The following is a 25874-nucleotide window of genomic DNA, read 5'->3' on the forward strand; positions in this document are numbered from 1 at the left end:
AGAGAGAAGAGGGGAGGGGAGGGGAGGGGAGGGGGGATAGTAGAGGATAGGAAAGGCAGCAGAACACAACAGACACGAGTATGGCAATATGTAAATCAATGGATGTGTAACTGATGTAATTCTGCAATCTGTATATGGGGTAAAAATGGGAGCTCATAACCCACTTGAATCAAAGTGTGAAATATGATATATCAAGAACTATGTAATGTTTTGAACAGCCAACAATAAAAAATTAAAAAAAAATAAAAAAATAAAAGCAAAAAAAAAGAACTATGTAATGTTTTGAACAACCAACAATAAAAAATTAAAAAATAATAATAATTGGAACTGTAGGCAGGGTGAGGAAGATTTTATATATATATATATATCTGCTTTCAAAGAACTTCGAATTTAGTTGGAGAGATTAGACTACAATACAGTGCAGGTAAGAGGTAATCATAGGATATAGCTAAGTGCTAATTGCATCATCCAGAGAGTAAGTGCAAAAGTATGTCAGGGAGGAGACAGTACTGTGTGCTATGGTCATCATGGAAGACTTCCTGGAGGAGGAGGAGGAATATGGCAGGGCCCTAAAGGATAGAAAGGAAATGATTATGTGTGTACACACTCATGAAGGCAGGGGTGTCTGTGGTGGCAGGGGGGAGGCACTCTGATATTAGCAACCAGCACAACAGAGAGGACAGTAATGTGTTAGGATGTCAGGCCCTCTGCTGGGTGCTTTTCCACACAAACTGTAGAACAGGTGCAAATGCCTTCATTTTAGGCATAATATATCAAATGAAGAGGGTGCATGTTCTAGAGTTTCAGTGTCCAATAAGGTAGTCACAAGCCATATGTGGCTACTGAGCTCTTGAAATGTGGCTAGTTTAAATAGAAACATACTTTAAGTGTTTGCAAGCATACTAAGATTTACAAGCCTTGAAGACAAACTACCTCAGTTAATTATTTATACTGATTATATGTTGAAATGATAGTGTTTTGAAAAGGTCAAGTAACATTATTCAGATTAATTTCATCTGTACTTTCCTATCTTGTAATGTGGTTACTAGAAGATTTAAAATTACACATGTGACTGCATTGTATTTCTATTGAACAATACTGTTTGACAGCCAGAATTCCTGGGTTTGAATTCCAGCTCTGACTGTTCCTAGCTGAACTATCCTGTCCAAATTTAGAGAGTGGGAAAAGTCATAGAATCTTTACAAAGATGAAATGAGGTACTATATATAAGGTTCTGAGAAATATGCTTGGGACACACCATTCAACACATTAATTACTATTGTTATTGCTGTTGCTATTGTAATTATACAGTTAAGGTTATTGAGGAGAAATGTGTTATTCAACCTTCCTATGATCACAGAGCTAGTTAGTGACTGGCAAGTCTGTCTAACAACTGAGCCCAAACTCTTGCCCACTACCCTAGTGAATGCCCTATTTGGTCTTTGTAGCCACACTGCCAGATGCACCTGGGTCTCTGGCTTCTTTGCTCTCACCCACTGCTTATTCATCCACACTTGGGCCTGCAAACAGCCTTGGGAGCCATAGGCCAGGAACACGTGTGGCCTGATGGGAGTAGGAAATTTGAAGGTAGGGGCAAGTGGATATACCAGAATGTGAAATGAGGGGGCTGATTCTGCAGTTTTTGTGGACCCTTATGGATCCTAAGGGGATGGGATTACAGCACTTCAGGGCTATAGGGCCTAGGGGTAGGGGTGCAGCTGACAGCCAATTTAGCCCAAACTTCCCATTCCACAGATGTGGAAACCAGATAGCTTATTCTCCTGCCATATCCAAGTTGTGAGAAATGCAGACTCATGGAATTATTTCTTTAGGGACCTCCACAGAGACAAGGAATCAAGTAACAGTCCTTTTTACCTGGTAGGCAGTCAATAAATATTATTTGAGGCAATTTTGAGGTGGCTGTGGCCAGTCTCATTTATTCACCTGGGCCTGCTGTACAGAGACTGAGAGGTGGGCACCTCGAGTGTGCCATAGAGAAAGCGTTAGAAGAAATCTAGTCAAGAAAAATGGCTGCTCTCACCATTGTGCAATTTTCCAGAACAGCACAGGGGAAAAGTTTCCCCCTAAATGAAGGCTGCCCTTCTTGAGCCTGGGCTGATTTTTAATGAGCTCTAATATTGTTTTAAGGCACTGAGAGATATGAGGTGCAAAGCCTGGCTTTTGTGGGGGAAAGCAGACCTCCTTAACCATTGAAACTGTAAAGAATCAGAGCCATTCAGAATTTCCAGGGCTGGCAGGGTCATGCTTCCTTTCCCTGGGAGAGTTTTCTGTTCAGGTATTCAGGCTGCAAAAGGCATAATTACTGAATACCATGGTTGTGGCGCATGTGTATGGAAATAAGCAGGACATACAGTCACAGACACAGCCTTGTTTCTTTACAATAATAATATTGGGAGTAAAAATTAACTTCTTAATCTGCCACCAACCGCTCTACCTACAGGATCTGATGTTACCCTGGAATGAGTATAGGAAGGGGTCATCAAATACATGAAGATCCTGCTTGAGTAGAAATAATTATTTGGAAGGTTATGTTAATGCTGAAAACCTGTTAGACTTCTATAAGTTCTGTGCACCAGAACCTTATTTTTCATGGTGCACATTGAGGACTTTGGACATCTGTGTTTCCTTTTTAAGGAGTCAGTGGGGCAGCATTGGTGAGCCAGGGACAAAATGACCCCACCAGCATCTCCTCTCTGCTCAGAGAATGCTCCTTCAGGTCAAAAATTAACATCACACTGTAATGCCCTGGATCCTAGAGATAAGACATTTTAGTACCTATCCAAAACGTGACAGAATGGGAAAACTTGCTGTAAGTGTATTCAGACAACTAGGCATATTGTGAAATATAAGTCATGATATCATTTTGCTTGGTGAAAGCATAAACAGTACACAATTCTTTTTATATATTTTTTTGTTGTGGATGGACATGACACCTTTATTTTACACTTTCGGAGATACTGGACCCTGACTTCCCAACCTAAGGCAAATGCTGGAGGGGAACTCCATCCTTGGACTTTTCCATTAATCACTGACTCCAAAGACAAGTCAAAGGAAAGTCATGTTCACTTACATGATTCATGAACCACCTACACTGCTTTCCCTCCTGACTTGGTCTTTTGCCCTGAGGTTCATTCTCAGAGATCACAGCCAACATCAAAGTGAATTTAAGGCCATAGATAATTACTCTAAATGAATCCCCCTTCCCACAGTGGTTTTACAGAAAGATCTTCCAAAGAAAATTCACTGAATCCACTGACATCAGGGCCTAGAGGAAGGAAGGAAGGGGAAAAATAAAGGAAGGAAGGACTAATAGCAACCTATTCAGCATTGGGTCTAGGACTAGCAGCCAGGTCTTCTAAATCCAAACTCTGTGCTTTTGCACTACTCTTCTGTATAGTAAACACCGAATGGGTATCTGAACAGTCCATATTACTCTTTTTTTTTAACTTTTTAAAGTTGTAGATGGACACAGTAACTTTATTTTTATGCGGTGCTGAGGATAGAACCTGGTTCCTCACACATGCTAGGCAAGCGCTCCTTCCACTGAACCACAACCCCAGCCCCCAGCCCATATCTCTGTTTCTTCTTGTCAACCAGGTTGTACATTCCTTAAGAGCCAAAATTCCTTGTGTTGTCCATCTCTTGTCCCGTACCTCTTCCTTCCTCCAGCCTTTCCCCACTGTATTCTCTGTCTCTGCTTTGGCTGCTTAAAATCTTAGATTTGGAAAGGAAGGAAGGGATTAGGAAAAAAATAGCATTACTGAGGTGTCCTGTGTCATCCCAGAGGGATTTCTATTCTAAAGAGGCATTTCTCAAGGGGCGATGAGCTAGCTACCTTCTTCACTTTTGGTGGAACTTTAGGCAGTTGCAGGGCAAGTGCCACTGGGCAGGGGGCTGTTCTGAAATCCCAGCCCACAGGTAACTAGCTATTGTGTGCCAACCAAAGACTGTTTCAATAGTCATAATCAGGAGGCCTATTCCTTTCTGCTCCAAGAAAGCAAAGGAATTTAAAATGAGGCCATTCGGTGACAGTTGTGATCAAACTTTTTCCGTTTTCAGAGTCATGAATCAGTCATGAACACAGGAAGTTAAAACAAGATTTGATTTCCCTAGGGCTATTTTTGAAGTTATGCTGTTCTCCTACTCCACCTTCTTCCATTTAGCATTCATGAGTTAAGGTGTTACTAGAAATGTGTGCAGGGAGAATACATCAACCTTCACCTTGTACGTGGTGGAAAGGATGTGTTGACAGTTGAAATATGGGCAGGTACATTTTGAAGAGGCCAGTGTTGCTGCATTTCAGTGTACCAGTTCAGGTGCTGAGTGAGTCACCCCTGAGCTTCTTCATCAAAAATATTTATATTTCTCAGTTCAATTTAAGGATTAAAGAGCTATTATTCCCAAACTATCTGATGGGATTACACCCTCTTTCTCCTTTTCTAAAAAGTTCTCTATGGCAAAGATCTTTTAGCAAAGCACATTTTCTTTCTTTCTCATAAGCTCCTCATGACATGCCTTTAAAATAGACAGGTCCAGCCCATTTTGTCGACATAGAAATTAGCGTACAGAGAGGTGAAAGGTCACATAGCTAGTAAGTGATCAAGTTACAATGTCTTAAACCCATGTCTAGACATCCAGGCTCATTTTGCTACTCCATGGCACTCTGCTTATTTTACTTTAGAATGAAAGGAATTTTGCGTGACACTGTGCAGAGCTTTCTGAAACACCCTAACAGAATATGCAACTAGATCCAGCCTCACGGGGTGGCATAATTTCAGGGGTGCTGGGAAGCACAACCCCTCCCTTTCACAGTGGCCAGGTATCCATATTATACGTTTATTCCTTTGGTTTAAGGATCTGCCTTCATACTAGAGAGTGATATTGGCCAAATTATATTGTTATCTTATGTGCATGTACAAATATGTAACAACAAATCCCACAGTTATGTACAACTGTAATGCACCAATAAAAATATGGAAAAGAAAAGATCTGCCTTCTATGGGTGTGTGTTAGGCGAGGATATGGAATAGGAAGAGGAGGCTCTTAAGCCGTTTAGACTCAGTAGTCATTTAAATGGGGGATGAACTAAATTACTTCTAAGATACCCCCTTCTGTGGGTCTAATCAGATCCCACACAGAAGCAGGCATGCGGCAGTGTGGAGAAGGGGTGTGCAGGGCATTATAGAGCTGAGCATTGAGTTCTGAGGAAAGAAAAGGAGGCCCAGAACACTGAGGACTCCAAGGATAGACTTGGCTGCCTCAGAATTATTGTGAGGCTGAGGACTCAGCAGGAATCTCTAGTTTAAAAATACACACAAAAGCAGGGACATAAAGGGTAAAAGTCCAAGGCTTTGCTGGGAAAATTAGCAGACTGGTTTGTAATGGAATAATGTTCATGATTTCTCACTAAATTATTTGTTTGGTCTCATCTTTCATCCTGTCAATGGTGCCCTGCACACAGACCCCCATATGCCGAGCAAACCCAACTCCTCTCCTTGTGCCTCCCAAGGCCACTCCAGCCTTTGCTCCTGCTGTTGCCTCTAGGCACAACATTGAGTGCTCTATTTCTTTGTCCAAACAGTTTGTAGGCAACCCACAACGGAAGAGTTCCAGGAACCCCCTTGGATAACCAAATCCACACATACTCAAGTTCCTTATGTAAAAAGGTATAGTATTCACATAGAAACTATGCACATCCCCCTGAATGCTTTAAATCATCTCTAGATTACTTATAATATCTAATGCAATGCAAATGCTTTGTAAATAGTTGTTATGCTCTGCTGTTTATGGAATAATGACAATAAAATGTCTGTAATGGTCAGTATAGATGTCATGTTTTTCAAATTATTTTCCATCTGTGTTTGGTTGAATCTGCAGATGCAGAACCCATGGATATGGAGGGCTGGCCGTACTATATGCTTCCTTCCTCCTGATGTCTGCAAATGATACAGCCATACCTTCCTCTAAGCCTCTGGGCAGCATTATCTGGACTTCTCTTTGGGGACCCTGTTCATCTGACTTTGTAATTTAGGTCTGAGTCCTCTCTTCCCTCAGAGGCTGTGGGCATTTTAGAGAGGGCAGGCCCACCTGTCTCATTTCTTCTCATGTAACCCACTGGTCCAGAATCTTGTTGCAAAGCCAACCATGGATAACTGTTTCACAGCTCAGAGTCTCTGGAGGCAGAAAGCTCTAGAAGCAGGCCTCAGCTTGTGTTACTTAACCTTGGTAAGGTTTATTTTCCTCCTCTCTAAGCACCCACCTGGCAGTGGTGTGATTTTTCAGTGAGCTAACCCATGTAGGTTGCTTAGCACAGTGCAAGACACCTGGTATATATTCACACTTATTCATTGGTGATAATATTTTGTTCTTAATGAAATGTGCAATAACCCAACAGAACCATTATCCCAGAAGCAAAGGGAATCACATAAGGAGGCCTTTGGGCAAGGGTTTGTCAAATGACCTGACTCACACTATATTTACAGTGACATTCACCCCTCAAAATGCAGGGAAAGACAGGAACTGGTTTCCACTTGAATTCGATATTTCTGTGGCCCACACGCCGAATGCCACAGAAGCCTCCATTCCCTGAACAGCAGTTTGTAGAGATGGAATAGCGGCAGTTTTTCATTTTCCAGAGTCCACTCACCCTTCCAAGAATCTCAATGCCTCATTGATTCATAATACAGTGCATAAAGATTTCATTTTTCCTGCCCACAGTGATACATTATGGAGGCAATCTGTTTTGCCACTGAAAAGTTTGCTTAGTAGAAAAATTTGGAGTTTTGACATTCAGGAAATTACAGTCATCTGTAAAACACGATTGATATGCCAAGGCTAACATTTTCATTGCACTCGTGGAGCCAGAATAACTATGATAAAATATGTGTTACCCCACACACATTTCAGGATCTTTTAAGGAAACATTAGTTAGCTCTGAGAACCTCCTCCCCAGGCTCCAGGACTACAATGGCTCTGCCAGTTAGCTATTCACTATTCACAAGCCAAACCAAGCCTCAGGTTCTATGATCAAGTGATGGGGTCAACACATCTTCTGACTTGGTCCTGGCCTGGAAGACTGGAGCTATTCCTATCCCCCTCTCCTCTACTGCTGCCAGGTTAAAGCCATGAAAACGAAAGAAGACAAATGAGTTTGAGAATTCCACCCCCATCTTGGAATTGCTAACTGGCCACAGAAGGCAGAGGTATAGATTAGATAGAACTAGAAGCTGAAGGCTTACAAAAGTGAAATTAGACTGTTCCATATCTGCCTACAATTTGTTTGTTCTCTATGTTTTTAAACCCAAGCACTTCTTTGTTCTTTTCCAGGTGCAATTTTCAATGTTAAATGACATCAGAAAGCTGGGACTCTAGAACTATCTAGTTGTTCAATATTTGATCTCAGAATGATAAACACAGTCAACTAAGCTGAGGGGTGTGGCTGATCTCCATGACCATATTGAGGGAATTGGCCATTCAGGGTCAGATTTGGCCAGCTATGAGCAGTTTTCACTTGGTCCTCATATACTAGGACCCATGGAAGTACACATGCAAACCATATGGTTCCCAGGCAAAGGATGGGTGCCAGTGCCCTTGACAATGAAAATGTCTTAGAGTAAACTCTTTGCAGTCTTGGGTAAGCTTCTACAGGTACCAAGATATGCATTCTGTACAAAACCTACAAGTAAGTCTGACACATGAGTCAAGCAGTTTTAAAAGGCCCCAAAGAATTCTAAGATGCTCTCATACTCAACTATTGCAAGTGCCTTTTACTATGTGTCAGACATGATTCTGAGTGGTTAACATGAACTAATTCAATTACTACAATCACCCCATGAGGCAGGTGCTAGTATTATCATCCTCATTGTATGGATGAAGAAACTGAGGCCCAGAAAGTCCAAGAAACTTGCCTCAAGTCATGCAGCTAGCTAGTAAGCAGTAGAGCTTGAACTTGAATCTCCCAAAGGGTGGCTGCAGAGTTCATGTTCTTGATCTAAATTGTCTTGCCTAAAGGAATTTTTATAAAAAGCACTCTCTAGTCAGATGTATTATTTGGCTTCTGTCTCAAGTGCTCCTATGCCCACTGTAGGAAGGCTTTCTTGTCCTCCTGAAGGCATTGACAAAACTCTACTCTCCTCCTGCCTCCCCATTAAGCCCTTTTTTATTTTTTTGTACTAGGGATTGAACCCAGGGGCGTTTAACAACTGAGTCACATCCCCAGCCCTTTTTATATTTTATTTCGAGATATGGTCTTGCTAAGTGCTTAGAACCTTGCTAAGTTGCTGAAGCTGGCTTTGAACTTGCGATCTCCTGTCTCAGCCTCCCCACCCACTGGGATTACAGGTGTGCACCATCCCGCCTGGCCACATTAAGCCTTTTGCTACAAACAGCTTTGTGCATTTCCTAACAATGGTTAAACAGAGGCTAAACTGACAAGGTTAAAGCCAAAGGGTGTGGTGAGCAAGGAAGATGTAAGCTAGAGACACAGTTGGGTAGACCATGCCTACCTAGGAGCATTTGGACCCTCCAGCAGGGTCCAAATAGAATTGAGGAGTCCCATGGTTCCCCTCTTGGCCTTATTTAAGCTGATTTGGCAACTTATTGAAAAAAAACTGGCAGAGGAAAGCAAAGAAAACTCAGCAGAGAAACACATGAGACACATAGAGCCTGGAGGGATGGAGAAGATGGAGGGGAAGAAAAAGAAGTTAGTGGGCCAGGACAGGAAAGAAAAGACAAAGGGGAAAAAGGAAAAGCACAAGAAGGAAGGAGAAAATGAGGCAGGGATGCTATGCATGGACAGGTGTGGAGAAGGCTGAGGGGGGAGGCAGATGCAGATGCTCTCTCCCCTTGCCCCTTTCATACAAACCCATCCACATGAGCCCTGTCTCCTCTTTCTTAGTTCTTACTAGGCACCACTAAAAAGCTCTGGAGATGTGGCTCAGTGGTTGAGTGCCCCTGGGTTCAATCCTTGACACCAAAACAACAACTATATACCTTCTCTGAGCCCCAAGTGTTCTTGGAGTTAGGGATCTTGTCTCTCTTCCCTGGATTTTGATACATTATTATTATTTTTTATTTAACTAGGCCATACTCTCTTTACAGGTTGGGACCCAGCTCTTACCAGATTATTTTGGGCCTCAAATCTCTCTCTTGACCATTATAGGCAATCCTTTGAGCATTAGGACAACTGACATGTTAATAAGCCTCTAGTAATCACAGGTTCATATTTATTAGTACAACCTTTATTAGAAAGCAAATAAAAATCCTTGCAGATACAGGGCACAAGATAGGGTAATTTTCTTAGGAGCAAAAGCAATACTTGCAAAGTGCAAATGCTGGAGCAAGTGCCCCAAATAATCCTCACTTAACCACTCCCCCAACGTGGACTATTATAAAGCAAGAGAGCCCTGATATATTCTTGTTCCTATATAATCATTCTTCTTTATTTATATGGTATACACGGATTCAATTTTCAGAAATAGTCCTTAAGTACTCTTAGGCATGAGTAAGAATGTCTTTGGAAGTTATCTCAAATCCTTTTTGGAAGTAGGCGGGATATAAAATTAAAAAGTGGGACGAAAATAGAAAGCCTTTTCTCCTTGTTTATCTTCAAGGTGTCTTGCAAATTGATTTAGAGGGCTTTATTACTCTGTGAGTCACACATTTGGCTTCTAGCAGGTTTTGAAATCTAGACTCCATAAAAAGGACTTAACATATTGTGAGAAAATTCCCGGGGCACTCTCACCCACATGGTTCCTATGTTCACTTCTGGGCTCGCCTCCCTCCTGATACTACCCAAGAAATTGAAGGAAATGTTAGGGCATGAGAATTAGCAGCATCATGTCTATTCAATCTTTCTCCAGGTGAGGCACGAGACTGGCACCGTGTTATGGTTCGGATCTGGAATGTTTCCTCAATGTCCCATGTGTTCAGATGTAGGACTTTTGGGAAGTGATTGAATTATGAGGGCTCTGATCTCAGTGGATTAAGCCAATGATGGCTGAATGGACCACTCAGATATGGGACCTAGTTACATGAAGCAGAACACTGAAAGGTATTATCTTCTCTCCAGCCCCTTCCACTCCCCCCACACTGCTTCCTGGCTGCCATGAGTTGAGAAACTTTCCTCTGCCACACTCTTCCATCATGATGTTCCATCTCACCTCAGGCCCAGAGATATGAAACTGGGGACTGAAAGCTCTGAAACCATGAGCCACAATTAAATTTTCTTCCTCTAAATTGTTCTCATCAGGTGTTTTGGTTACAGTAACAAAAATCTAATATATACCTCAAAGGACTATTTATAGAAAAGACTCTCACAACTTTTGTGGGTTAGTGAAATTGACTAACGTTTGGGAGATTCAAAATCTACCATGCATAGGCAAAGGACAGGTACCCACAGTGCCCAGGTCCCACTTCATCAGTTGGGCTTTCTTTTTCAGTCTCTCCTTCAAGTCTACAGGGACTAGGCCCATTTCTATTTGTGTAGTCAGTCCTCAGGACTTTAAGAAACCAAGGTATTTGGTGGGCTCTGCAGGCACAAGCCAGCAGGCAGCTCCAACAGGCTTCTCCCAGTAGCTTCCAGGCTTTTCTTTCTATCCCAGCCCCCTCCACAAAGTTCTCCAGTTCCATCGATTCAATCCCTTACCCACTTAGCAATTTTCTTCATTTCTGTCCCTAGACAGTTTTTCTCACACCTCCCCCGATTGTTCTGTTTCTTCTATCACCAGGATGATCAATGACCCACTAGGCATTTACATTTACAAAGCAATTGCATTTACATAAGATAGCTCTTATCTACAGCTGAAAGAGGCACAACTATAATACATATATAATAGAGAGGGCACTAATTCATCACGCACAGTTACAGTGCCTTCGAACAGGATAGAGTATTCTAGGAATTGGTATATGAGGGGAGAGAGCCCTGTAAAATTTATCACTAAAGGTAATCAATGAGTTCCAACTAATACACTCCACACCTTGAGGTGAAAATATACCAAAAATATGGGGAAAACATATTTACTCCTTAAAGTTTGCTGAATTTAATTTGAGCTTTCATCGATTTCATTTAATACAAAGATTATATAATCAGGAAGTCAGTAGCAATTGAAAATACTAAGCATAGTCTTCACCCATCAGGGCATTTTGGTAATATCTAGTAATGGCAGGAGATTCTCATTTAATTGAATTGGAAATGCAACATATATTAGCTTACAGAAACTTAATCAGTGTGATCAAATTAAAACAGGCCACTCAGACATACCATTCTGATTAAGGAACTTGCAAACACTCCACAATTATCTGAGATTTGTGGTGTTAATGATTTAAACTCAGGTTTCTTCTCTGGGGACTCAGACTTGGGATTTTTTTTTTTAACTAAACAATTAGAAAACCCCATCCTTTATTTTGAAAAATGTTTCAACAGAATTATTGACATTAATTCTCAAAGAATGCAGAATAGTAAATAGCATGTGCTGAGGATTTTTTTCTTTTAGCAATCACTGCCTCCTCTTTGGGATGAGGATCATTAATCTCGAAGCTTTAGCTCTTGGGAGTGGTAATGAAGTTTGGCAACGGTAAAGTGACCATTTTTAAATGTATTAGGGGAAAACTCCACTTTTCTGCTTTCTGCAACACAGCTTTAGGTTTCACTGAAAGGGGTTTGCTTATGGCCCTATTCAAAAACCACTTTGAACTGGCCCGCTGTCCTGGGTAGAAGACTATAGAAATTAGACCATTTCTTTTAAATGTGTTCTTAATAGACCATTATAAACACTATCTTGGGAGATGTGAATTACTTTCTCCCCCTGCAAAACTCATCTCCCAAGCCCACCACCTTTAAAATTCAGTGGTACTAAATTACCTGGAAAGAGTCTCGTGTTTTTAGCTCCATTTTTTTGGTGTGGATAGTGGTGATAGGGGGTTGTCTAGCTATTTTGTTTGCACTGAGTCAGCAAAGTCAGTCCCTCATTTAACAGCATAGAAAACAGAGATTCCGAGAGGCTTGGTGACTTTCTCAAGGTGGAGAACTACTTAGGGTCAGTGCTGGGGATAGAGGTCTAGTCTTTTGACTCTCAGGGATTTTTGTCCCCTGTTGCTACTTACGACAAATCCCAAGTCCTTACACTCTGCCTTAAAACGGTAGTGCACTATTAGATAAGGCACTTGGTTAATGAAAGGACAACCATGGGGGCTGTTGGGGCAAGGAAGATGAACAAGAGCAGGGGGATTGTGAATTGAGGTGGGGAGAGAGACCCAAGTTCCACCAAAACTCATAGAAGTAGAGGGGAGAATGGTAAAGACTTTAGGGGGGTGATGGATATGTTTATGGCCTTTATAGTAGTGATAATATCACGGATATGTATTTATCCCCAAATTGATGGAGATATATACAATAAACATATATGTAACTTTTTATATGTCAATCCTATATCAATACATGGTTAAAAAGGACTCTCAGACACTGTTTCCCAGATAATAGCTCAGAAAAACAGGGACAAGACATAGGTTCTGACAGGGGCACCAATGGGTTAAGATCATTCTAGAACTGCTCCCAGCCCATGTATAATATCATGGGCTCGGGAGAATGCAGGGTCTTACACTTGGTTCAATACCAAAATCCTCAACACAATGCTCTTTGTTAAAAATAAGCTCAAGGATCTTTAAAGCTCAATGAGAAGGACTTGTTTATTTATTTATTTGATACCAAGGTTTGAGCCCAGGAGTGCTTAACCACTGACCACATTATCAGCCCTTTTTTTAAAAATTCTGAGACAGGGTCTTGCTAAGTTGCCTAGGGTCTCACTAAGTTGCTGAGGCTGACCTCAAACTTGTGATTCTCCTGCCTCAGCCTCCTAAGTCACTGGAATTACCAGCGTCCACCACCACACCTAGCTTGCTTTATTTATTTATTAAATTATAAATTATTTTTAAATTATAGTATAGGGAATTGGGTCCCAGGGCCACAAGCATGCTTGGTAAATTCTCTACCAACTAAGCTATATTCCTAGTCTCATCTAATACTTTTTTTTTAAATGGGGTCAAGTCACTTAAACCTTTTCACATACTGAGTTACAGCGTTCACTTTCTGCTCTTGCAATAAGAGAGAATGAGAACAGGCAGTTTTTCCCAGGGTGTATTGAAGATACTCTTTTGTTTACTACAAATATTTTGCAGGTGTCTCACATCAGCACATATACTGAGAGCCCATTTTGTACTCAGGCAAGCTCCATGGAAGACAAAAGAAGTATACCCATTCTTGAAGGACCCATAGCCACAAATTAGTTTAAGAAATAAGTAAACAGAGGGAAAGTAAACAATACAGAAGAGCTGCTGTTTCCAGAGTTGTATCTTTCATTGCCCAGCATCTACAGTCTTCCAGCTGTGCCTCCGATTGCACCTTCTTTACAAATCACACTACTTTGTTCCTTCTTTTCTAGTTATTTGCATATAGAAGCATCTTCTCTACTAAGGAATAAGATGCTTAACAGCAGTGACCAAATTTGTGTGTTTTACTCTTGCAATGTCTACCACCTTCCCTTCTTCTCTCCCTTGTCTCTCTACATTCATCTCACCTCAGCAACTGTTAGTGTGTCTTCACATACTAGGTGCACAATAAATATTAACTGATTGAATTAGTGAACAACTGAATGGTACATCTTAGTGCCTGATTAAATGCTAAATGGACATTGTTCAGAGGAGAGAGAGAGAGAGAGAGAGAGACAGAGAGACAGAGATGCTCTCAGGCAGCACCAGGAGAGACATGAGTGAGAAAGGGCATATCAAATATGCTTTGAAATATGAGTAATAACAATGATTACATTTAACAAGCACCAATGTTTTCCAGAAGATTTGTGTAAGTCATCTCACTTAATCCTCAGAGAATCTCCAGTACATAACAATTATGTACTGTACATTTCAAAAAGCTAGAAGCATTTTGAAAGTTTTCACCACAAAGAAGTAATAGATGCTTAAGGAAATAATATTTTTAACTTGATTTAAACATTACATGTATCAAACATTATATGGTACTCCATCAGCATGTACAACTTTTTAATTTTTTGTCTATGGGGTAAAAATAACTAAAATTAAAAATAAATTTTAAAAAATCTCTAGCAGAGAGGGAGGGATAATCCCCATTCTACAGATGAGGAAACCAAGCTAGAGCTGGGATATAAACCCATGTCTATCTAATCTAAAAAACTGAGATTTTTTTCTTAATAAACTAGGATTTGAACAGGGGTAGCTTCTAATTAAGTGCTATGGTATGAAAAGACGGGTGTTTGACATATGAGGGACCCAAATAAGCAAGGGCAAGGTTGTGCCTGGTGATGAAACTATGTAGTTGGTGATAAGGTTGAATCAGACCCTGAACCCACATAATATAAAGCACTAGAGAAAACATTAAAATTATTTTAAAAAGCATGCATAGGATCATATAAAATATGAAGAGATATTAGAAAAATTTACAGGAGGCCTTATAATGACTTCCAAATGAACAAGGCAGATAATCTGCATCTGCCTATTTTCCAGAAGAGGATGGCTTAAGCAACTAAAATAGTCCTCTCTCCAAGCTAATGCTCTTTTCTTCCCCTACAGATTTCATTATAGCCTAGTGCAGAGGCCAGTTGAAGGAAATGGAGTGGAAATAGTGTGTGTTCATTTAGTCTTGAGAGCAGAAGCCAGTTGGGGAGCATTACTCAAAACCTGCAGCATTTTTTTCCCTCCAAGTGTTTCAGGTTCAGCCTGGGTGTAGGCTGTAATCTTAGGGAACAATCACCTGCCAGTCCGGTCCTTTTCATCTGTTCAGAGCAATTTGGCCATATGAAGGGAGGCATTTCTTTTTCTCCTTTTTTTAAGAGCTTGCAGAAGTGACAAAAGGGACTGCAAGATAGCCCGACAGCCCAATAGCCAGAACTGCTTTGCCTGTCACTTGGGAGCAAGGGCATGGTACACACAGGCTATTATCCCATACTCTGTGCCCTGAGTATTCTTGGGCTTGGTCTATATCAGTAGTTATCAACTCATTCTTAGCAGCAAGATTTTAAAAGAGAATTCTAATCCAACCCCAATATATAAAACAGATTAAAATGGAAGGGGAGTGGGGGCCTGGAGCTCCATCTATTTACCATACCAGCCTATATATCACTCTCACCTACATCAGGCTCTGAAGTATTGCCTCAGAATCCCAGGCCTGGACAGAGCATAGATTAAGAACCACTGGTCTACACTGCACTGGCTCCAGGAGCCTAGGTGGCTTCTTTTTCTCTTTTTAGTTGTTTTTCATCTGTCCAAATTAAAATGGTGATGAGTTACTAGTAGGTACAGATTCCATACCAGAAGGTATCACCAGGGCAGGGAGGGGGAGGGAGCACTGCCTTCTTCTTCATGCTTCTACTGCTCAGCACAAAACGCTCTCCCCATTGTGGACACTCAGTAATGGATGATAACATTGCCTTCCATATTTCAGAAAGCAGGAAAGCAATACCAGCCATCCAAGCGACCATGTGTCTGTTTCTCCTTTCCACCAAGTGGGAGACAGAGAATGCCAGTTAATCAGGTAAAGAAATCCACAGCCTCCAGACTTGATGTGTTTTCAAGGACAAAGCTGGGCGTGTCTAATTAGTCCCTAAATTATGGCTGCCAAAGGAGCACAGCTGAGAAATGAGTATTTGGCAAGGCACTAGGCATGTTGTTGGGACTGGACATGACAATCTGTGGGAAGAAAGTGGAACCGGGCCTAAGTATGGCAAGAAGGCATTCTCAGAGGAAAGGGTATAAGCCTGTCAATTTGACATACATGAAAGTGCTCACCCCTCCCCCCCCAAAAAAATTCCCTAAAACCATGGGAAAGAGTGTACCTGTGATTAGTTATTTTTTGCAGGGTCTTTAGAGACATTACATTGCTTGTTTTCACACCCTCCTGGTGGTGCCAGGAAGAGTGACAAGAATTATTATCTGTGTTTCACACAAGGAGGGGGAGGAATGTGGGTGGGAAGTGGCGGTAACTATTTTGTGACAAAGATCACAACTGAAGCAGGTGCCCTGATGCCTACTGTGAAGACACAAATTAGTCTGACCACCCTTGAAGAGTCCACAGGCACAAATGAGGAAATGATAGCAAACATGAAAATGGCAGGTAGCGAGCATCTTATTAAAGCCTGTGGAGCATGAGTCTTCCCAATCATGGTGAGAAAGAGACAATTTAGAGGAGCCACTTAGAAGCAAGTTGTGTCAGTTATTATTGTTGATGCTAGAAAGCAAAATTCTTTAGGAGCCAAGGCTGGGAGAAACACTACCATGGCTAAACTCCACAATCTAGCTATGGTCAAAGCCTATGACTGTTTGAAGGACCCTGTACATCCACCCTAAAGGGAACCTTCAGGGTTTGGTGTGGGCCAATGCCTACCTAAGCAACTGATGAGTTCTACCAAAAAAAAAAAAATGCCATGAAGTAACTTTTCAGGATTAAATGAGATAAAGCTCTTTAATAAGTTCTGCTATATAGGAAGCACTCAATAAATGTTAATTTTTATTATGTAAAAAGTCCTGGCTCTTGTTATTCTAGCAGCCTTTATCACCTATGTCGAAAATGAATTCTGTAAGTTCTCTACCTGCACAAAGAGATGTAACACTTTTGTGGGGGTAGGTAGGTACCTAAGGCCATTTGACTCTAATTTCAGAACTTCCCATGCTTAGGCCCTACAGATTTGAGAAAACCTTAGGATTTAAACCTAAATGGTCACTGGTTTTAATTATGGCTCTGCCACTTGTATCTATGTGGCTTTGAGCAAAATATGTTATTTCCCTCAGCCTTAGTTTTCTCATCTATAAGATGTAGACATAATTTCTGTCTCATGAGATTCTTGGTAAAATTAAGCGTGATAGTGGACAAGAAGACAGTGATTTTTAAAAAATTATCAAAAATTTTCAGGCCTAGCCAAACTTGCTTCCCCTCCTACTCCTATTCCCCAATTCACTATGAGCTGTTCAGACAGCGATGGCCAAACATATATTAGACTGCCAGATGCACAGGGCTAGGCAGTTGATCATTTTGATTAAATGATCCAATTCATTCAAGCAAGCAGTTTTCTCAGTTGTCCTTTTCTCTTTCCCCACTCAACCTCACTCAAGTGACCCAAAACAGTGATTCCTGGGATAGCATACAAATTATCCTTCAAGCAAAACGATGTTCTTCTCAGACCATTTTTACTACCCACAACCTTTCCAGGGATGCTGGGCACCCGTGCACTGATGATTTGTGCTTCAAATGCATGTGACATCTTAATTATCCAGTACAAATGCTACTTCATGCAAGCACTAACAGATGGTGGCCTGAATTTTATAGCACCGCCAGCATTTTCCAGGCAAAATTTATAGTTTACTCATCAGTGAGCTAGTCCTGCCTCATTTTTCTTTTTTGTTTAAACTTTGGCAAGCAATCATCCTGAAAACCCAAAGCATCTATTTTAATGAGGTGGTAGCCACTGACCAATAATGGAGTTTTATTTCTGTTTTCCCCACTCTCATTTTTAGGTTGCTTGCATATACACACACACACAGTAAAGAAAGTGTCAGGGCCAGATGCTGGTGGTGGCGTCCCAATCAAGATCACCCTAACACTCAAGTAGAAATACTAAAAAGATGTTATGATTTGGATCTGGAACATCCCCACAGGTTCATGTGTTGAAGGCAGCAGTGGTCACAGGTGGGGCCTTAGGAAAATGAATGGTTCTTGGGCTCTAACCTGGTCTGTGGATTAATCCACTGGTAGATTTGTAACTTGATGGCATTATTGTGAGGTGGTGGAGACCTCAGGAGGTTGGGACCTAGCTGGAGGTAGTAGTCACTGGGGGCGTGCCCTGGAAGGGTAAATCTTGTCCCTGGCCCTTCCCGCTCCTTTTCCCTCTTCCCGACTCCTCCCTCCCCGTCCCACCTCTATTTCATGGCTGCCAGGAGCAGAACAGTTTTTCTCTGCCAAGATGTTTCTGCCTTGGAGCTAGCTGACCACAGCCTGAAACCTTTGAAATTGTGAGCTAAAATAAAATTTTCCTCTTCTGACCGGATTTTCCCAGGTATTTTTGTCACAGCAATGAAAAGCTGACTCACAGAAGGTGAGATTTCACCATAGCTTCTGCAGAGCCTTCTACCTACTCAATCTTATTCCCTCTAACTAAGGCCTCCATCAACAAAACCAATCATCTAATCATTTTTCTAACTCTAGATCAAATGTATTCCCTAAGCACAAAGGGTGTTTCCCAAAAAGATGGATAAACTTTAGCTTCATAGGACAAGCCAACATTTAGTCTGAGTATGGCTCCATCATCTGGGAACTATGTGACTTCAGAAAAATCAATTTCATCCCAAATTCCTCCTCAGTAAAAAGGGGTTAATAACCATTACTCCTTATGCTTATTGAAGTGATTAAACAAGATAATAATATATAAACAATCTTGCATAGCATCTGACATATAGAAAACAATAACTTATAACTAACAAAAGCATTGTGATATGCAAGCATATGTGAGGAATTGTATTATTATTATTATTATTATTATTATTATTATTATTATTATTATTTGCAGTGCTGGGGATATAACGCAGGGCCTTGCACACACTAGGCAAATGCTCTGCCACTAAGCCCCAGTTCCTGTTTCAATTGTTTTACATGCATTTATATAATTTAAATAAAGCCCCTCCTCAAATGTCACCTTTTAGTGAGTTTTTCCACAAGCAATTTATTTTAATTTAGATTTCATGCTCTTCTCACTCCTTATCCTCATCTCCTTCTTTTCCCCCATTATGATGTATTCCCTTTTAAGATGCTACATATTTTATTTGTTTAATGACCACATTCCTCCACTGGAATAGGCATAAGCTCAGGGAATATTGTTGGTTTTGTTCTCTGCTGTATCTCTAGAGTCTAGAATGGTACCCAGAACCTAATATGCATTCAACAAAATTTTGAATTAATGCAAAATTTAAACCTCAAGAAAATCCTATGCACCAGGCACTGTTAATATCCTCTTTTGATAAATGAAAAAAATGTACAAGGACATTAAATATTCTGGCCAGAGGAGTACTTGGTTATTTAAGGGGGCAATTGGGTTTCAGTATTTGCCATCTTAACCATTATACATTTTATTTTTTTGTGGTGCTGGGGATTGAACTCAGGACCTTGTGTATACAAGGCAAGTACTCTACCAACTGAGCTATATCTCCAGCCCTTAACCTTTATACTTTATGGAGTAGGGACAGACAGGAGATATGAGTGAAAGAATGAGAATAATGGGAATAGTATGTGTGATTCTATGAACTTTGTTATTTTTCTTTTTCTTTTTTTCAACTCATGCACTTTTTTAAAATCTTTATTTTATTTTTATGTGGTGCTGAGGATCGAACCCAGGGCCTTGCACATGCTAGGTGAGCGTGCTACTGCTGAGCCACAACCACAGCCCCTATTTGTTATTTTTCTTGCTGCTTCTTTGCTTTCTCCTCCTCCCTGTGAATAGGATCTACTTTCTTCTAACGAGGTTTTTATGAATTTATGTAGTATATTTTGGGAATCTAGCTTTGGACTTTTGATAAAAACAGTGATTCTCTATTTGTTCCCCCCAACAGCCAGTAGAATCTACAAAAGGAAGTTCTTAGAACTAATGAGTGAGCTTAATACTTTTACAGGATACAGGATTAATACATGAAAATCAATTATACTTCTATATACTACAAATAAACAATCAGAAATTAAAATAAGCAAGACAAGACTATTAACCATAGCAGCAAAAGTATGAAATACTTAAGGCTGGGGATGTAGCCCTGTGTAAAGTTCATGCTTAGCATTTGTGAGGCCCTGGTTTCAATCTCCAGCAGCATGTGTGCACACATGCGTGCATGAGCATGCACGTGCACCCAAACATACACTGTAAAATACATAAGGATTTATCTGGCAAGATGTATAAAAGGTATGTGCACTGAAAACGAGAAAACATTAACAAATGAGGTAAAGAAGTCCTAAAAGACTGGATATATACTTGAGAATTCAATATTGTTAAGTTTTTGGTTCTCCTTAAATTTGATATACAGATTCAACAAATCCCTGCCAAAAAAGCCTACCATTTGGCATTTTGTGGGTTTTTTTTGTATAAATTTATAAGACTGCTTCTAAAATCTGCATGGAAATGGAAAGGACAAATAATATCCAAAACAACTTTGAAAAAAGAATAAAATTGAAGGGTTCACACCATCTGATTTCAAGATTTATTATAAATCTATGGTAATCAAGACAGTGTGATATTAACATATAGATAAGCATATCAATCAACAGAATAAGAATCCAGAAATAGACCCAAATACATATGGACAACCGATTTTCAACAAAGGTGTCAAAGTAGTTCAATAGATAAAGCATGATCTTAAATGGTGCTGGCACAACTGGACAGTCATATATAAAATATGGCTCAATCTCTCCCTTGTACCATATATATGACTTAATTCAAAATAAATAATTGACTAAATGTGAAAACTAAATACCAAAAACCTTCTAGGAGAAGACAGGAGAAAATCTTTGCAATTTTGGGTCAGGTAAAGATTTCTTAATATGAAACCAGAAGCATAATAAAGAAAAGAAAAATGTTGATAAATTGAACTTCAAATTTAAAACACTCACTCTGCCTTATTATTGTTCCACACACCAGGTTTTTAGTCAATGTTAAATTCATGGTAGTTATTTGGTTAACATGTCTGTTTTGCCCTTTGCTTCCATAGTGTCTTAGTGTTGCAAACATTGGTAAGCTGTATGTTTTGTTGGTTAGCTGTCTGCAACCCAAAATATCTGGCTTAAAGGCATTAGGTGAAACCAGTGCTTTAGCCTCTGTAATTCCCTTAGCTCACAAAGAGCTGTGTTTAGAGCTAAAAATATTGGGGTTGGCAGATGAATGGATGAAAAGATGGGAAGAAGGAAAGAATGAGGGAGGAGGAGAGGAGGAGAGAGAAAAGAGTAAGATTATTTTATTACTTGGAGAAAAAACTGAGAAGTCTTATTACCATCACTTTCTTCCTTTCCCCAGTAAAGACAGAGGAGTAGAATTCAACCCAGCACCTGGAAACAGAATAAAACTCGAAGCTCTGTCAGAGTGGTGTGAATGAGAATTCTCAACCACATATGTCATAGAGGAAGAGAACCCCTGTTTGAGAGAGCAGCCACCCTTGGCCTCCATGATTTTGTATGGAAAATTAGAGGAGAGAAAACTGGCTCCTGGTTTCCTGGCCTCAATTAGCTGAATACCCCTCTTGACTAAAGTATAGAACCATGACCAGCATGGACAGTGGCATATTTGGGAGGGACATTTATTGTATCAGTAAGTATACATCACAGAGATACACATGGACTTGCTAGAAAATGTTTCTGTCTGGATGTGCCACTCATTCCTTGTCTTATCCAATCTGTGAGCATTATTTATGTGGTGCCAGTGGTAAGGCTTCTGATTCCCCATTTCAGGAGTTGCCAAAGCAGATAACCAGGCAAGCTGAGCCAACCAGAGCTCATCAGAATTACACTGGCCAGGTCATACTGTCCCCAGCTGCAATACGCTGGCAGAGTAAACAAGAATAATCACTAGTTGACATTTAGTGGGCACTTGCCATGTGCCAGGCGCTATGTGGGCCTTACTTGGATTAGGATGTTTAATCCTTACAACAGTCCAATGAAGTAGGTATAAAGTTAATAAATAGGAGAGCCAGGATTCAAATCCAGGTCTAACTGACTCCAAAGCTGATGTCCTTTCAAATACACACAAGGCTGTCTGATTAATTTATTTGAAAAGATCTTTGAACAGCTCTATGCTGCAGCTGCTTACCAAGAGGTTAAACATCAAAGTATTTTGAGCCTATTTTATTTATCCCTGCTTATTGAAAATGTTTTTCATATGGCTCAGGCTACTTTCCTGCCTTACTAATGAATGCATTTTCTGGGATACATCTGACTTTTGTTGCCATAACCAAAGATCTTGCACATTCTGGATGAGAAATATTGAAGGAGTAGGCAATTAGGATACACGTGAACTCATCCTCAGGCATACACTACTAACAGCTGTCTTTAGGAATACATTCTGTCATTGGTTTATGCTTTTATCATCTACCTTTTTATGCAAAAGAACAATTACCAAAAAGAAAATAAGCAGTCAGATAAATGCTTTGGTTTCTCAGAAGCTTTGTGATATTAGTCTAATAGTTAAACCAGAGGCATTACTGATATCATTGTCACATAAAACTACAAATGATGTAAAAAGTCCAAAACTTGGCCATTTGATTGTTATGTTCACAGACCATGCAACCATTTTGAAGTGAAAGAATACATACATACACATAACATATTAGGAGTTTAGAAGCAGCCACAGCCTATTGGGTTAGAATAAAGACATGACTCTAAATTAGAGGAAACAACTGCCATGATACAATATGCAGGACTCTCTCAATTCCTGTCTGCAATGAACATACAAACAGCTGAATCAAACATGAAACTGCACCATGCTGAGTCTAAACAGAACAAATAATACCTCTCAGCTCCTCCTTCTAAAGCAGGAAAATTTTTTGTTGGCTTCTGCCAACCAAAACCAAAGGGGTGCTGATATGTTTTACTTATTTATAAAGCTATGTACTTCTCACCACTCTCATCTAGATCCTGAATAGGTAAAAAGGTCTGTTCACCCAGAGACATTTCTGGAAAAGATAAATTGGAGTCAGTTTTCCTGTGGTATCTGGTTCTTAGCATTAGTCCCAGGTATGTTTTTGAAGTGAGTAAGGTTTGATTGCTCATTTCAGAGTCCCCTTTTGTATACACTTTCTTCCATTTTAGTATCCCTACTTTCTCTTGGATTCATTTATTTAAGGCAAATCTTATAGTACTTAATTCAATATTTGTGGTATCATTTCATCAGGCACTGTGCTTGGGTGTTCTGCCCTGGTCCTCTAATATTCATGGCCTTCATGAAAATTGGGCTTGGTTCTTGACAATTCCTAGTCTGAGCCTATGTGAAAAACATCTCAGGCAGATAGAAGTCATTGATTTCCATCATCATCTTAACTGCTTGAAGCCTACTTTTAAATGGATACTCCCAAATATTTCATATATATTAAGTCTTAGTTTCCTTATCTGTTCAGCAAAAGAATTTACTCATGTAAAGTATGAAAGTATTTTCATACAAAAAGAACACTTTTAAAAGTTGTATGTGATGACTATGCCTGCTCAGACTTGACAGATTCAGTGCTTTCTGAAGATGATCCAAAGGGCCAGTGAATGGATTGACTGTGGTCTGCTGTGTTAGTCAAATAACTGATTCACATTACGAACAAGAGCCCTATGTGAGTCTCAGTGTGGTGGCCCAGCCTGGTTAGTCATGGGTCAACCTCTGCAAAAACCTATGCTTGCTGATCTCAATGCTATGGCTCCATACTGATTTTTATACTGTCTTGTCAATTTGGCTTACTATCAACATGGAAGAAATTGCTTGCACCTCCCTGAAAGTCACTGCCAGGGTAGTCTGGCTTTGCTGCTCAGACATATCCCATTCCATCTGTTCTTCCCTGAAACAGAGGGTTGACTACCCAGCTTCAGATCCAGGCAATGAAACAGAGCAAGCAGAACTGATACAACTTCCAAGCTGTAGATTTCCTGAGCCACTCAGTATGCTGCACTGAATCTCAGTAGGCTCCAAGTGGATTGAAAGTGAGAAAAAGGTGGAACTGATTAGCTCACCCTAATCCACAACTCCAACTTGTTCTGACCAACATATAGAGTATTCTGCCCATCTGAGTGACCAACTTGCATTTTCCTTCCCTGACCTAGCCTTTCTACCTGAGAACTAAATAGGTAAAATGAAAGGGTTTAGAAGTCACTTCTCAGAAACCTTCAGTGATATCCCTACACAACTTCTCCACCTCAACCCTGGCACTGATTAGGGGTGAGTATTTGGGGTCCAAACACATTCTGTGATGTCTTTATTGTAGCACATATATACCATATCATCCTATTTCTCCTTTACTAAGAAGACTGTGAGCTCTTTGAGGGTACCTATTACGTGTGTGTGTGTGTGTGTGTGTGTATCTCCTGATGTGGCTCCAGAATTGAACACAATGGCACAAAGTAGCACTCAATATATATTTATTGTCATTATTACCATTTTTAGTACTAAAGAAGATTCTTATCAAAACGGAGACCCTCAAGTGAGCACACTGTTATCCTTCAAGTCTACAGTTTTCATGTGTTAAGTAAAAACAATAGTGCCCATGAGTTTTTTTTATTTTTTTGTGGGTGAGGATTAAGAGGAAAAAATATCAAGTGTTTAGTACACAGGCACATAACATTCAACACATATTAGTTGTTACTACTTTTAGCTATGATGCACATTTGAGGCAGCCTGACTTTTGAATATTTTGTTTTCTCAAAAAAGAAGACACCCAGCCAGGAACAGTGGTGTACACCTGTACATCCAGTGGCGCAGGAGGATATTGAGTTCAAAGCCAGCCTCAGCAACTTAGTGAGGCCCTAAGCAACTCAGAAAGACCCTGTCTCTAAATAAAATATAAAAGGGTTGGGGATGTGACTCAGTGGTTAAGCACCCCTGAGTTCAATCCCTGGTACCAAAAAAAGAGAGACCTAATTTCTTCTGGTGGTGCGGGGGAGAACACTCCTATCTCCCAGCCTGTATCTGGCATCTAAAGGACTCATAAAAACTGTTCAACATCCACCAAGATTAGGTCAACTAATATTAGAAACCTGGCAGAATGGTACCCTCCATGTTGGCTATTATTCACCACACGCACCCAAATTAAGGAAGTACACAGACAATACAGTGGGACCTGTATGTAACAACTTTCTCCGAGCTCTAACACAGTGCCCAAACCTTGATGAACTCTGTTCTGTAAAGTGTGAAAAAAAGCCAGACATGGTGGTGCATACCTGTAATCCCAGCAACTCAGGAGGCTGAAGCAGGAAGATTGCAAGTTTGAGGCCAGCCTCAGTAACTTAGCAAAACCCTGTCTCAAAATGAAGTTTGAAAAGGGCTGAAGATGTAGCTCAATGCTAAAGTGCTCCTGGGCTCAATCCCCAGTACTGCCAAAATAAATAAAGTATGAAAATGTCCCTCAAAGTCTCACCATATCCATGGAACATCAGTACCGCTCCTGGTGACAAAGGTATCCTAAGAGAAAATATGTAGTGACAGAACAACAAATGACTGATGAAACCAACCAAGAACGCCTTCTGAAAACCAATGGGAGGTAAGTAAGAGGTGGGACATAATACAAGGGAATCTGGCACACGTATCCATGAAGATATGGAAACCTTTTTATTTTATACTAATAACCAATAAAATAATGAAGAATTAAAAAGAATTAGCTCATTCTGTCAGTCACTATAGATGGCAAGTAAGAGTCACCTAGTTCAGAATGCACAAAGAAGGAGACCCTCACCAGGGCAGGAGCTTGGGATGCATCCAAATATAGCAAGTATGATAAAAGATGATGGTTATCCACTTAAGAATGTATTTATCAGTCTGGGGTTATGGCTCAATGGTAGAGCACTTGACCAGCAAATAATAAATAAATAAATAAATAAAGTTATTATGTTAAAAACAAAAGAATGTATTTATCCAGTTCACCTACAGTGAGCATCCTGGGTATAGTATTCTCTATGTCATCTTTTTTTCCTACATATTTATTGGTGCATTATAGTTGTACATATTGATGGGATTTGTTGTTACATATTCATACATGCACACAATATAACAATACAATTCGACCAATATCACTTCCTAGCACTCCCCCCCTCCCTCCCCACCTCTCATCCCTTGTCCCTTTCT

General features: G+C 40.3%; 1 protein-coding gene across 1 annotated transcript in view; it reads right to left on the reverse strand.

The window, feature by feature from the left end:
* Positions 1–25874, reverse strand: part of Hs6st2 (heparan sulfate 6-O-sulfotransferase 2) — an 87530-nt gene that overhangs the window by 13448 nt on the left and 48208 nt on the right. The window lies entirely within an intron of this gene.

The sequence above is a fragment of the Marmota marmota genome, unplaced genomic scaffold, assembly GCF_001458135.2.
Source record: "Marmota marmota marmota unplaced genomic scaffold, marMar, whole genome shotgun sequence".
Classification (NCBI taxonomy): domain Eukaryota; kingdom Metazoa; phylum Chordata; class Mammalia; order Rodentia; family Sciuridae; genus Marmota; species Marmota marmota.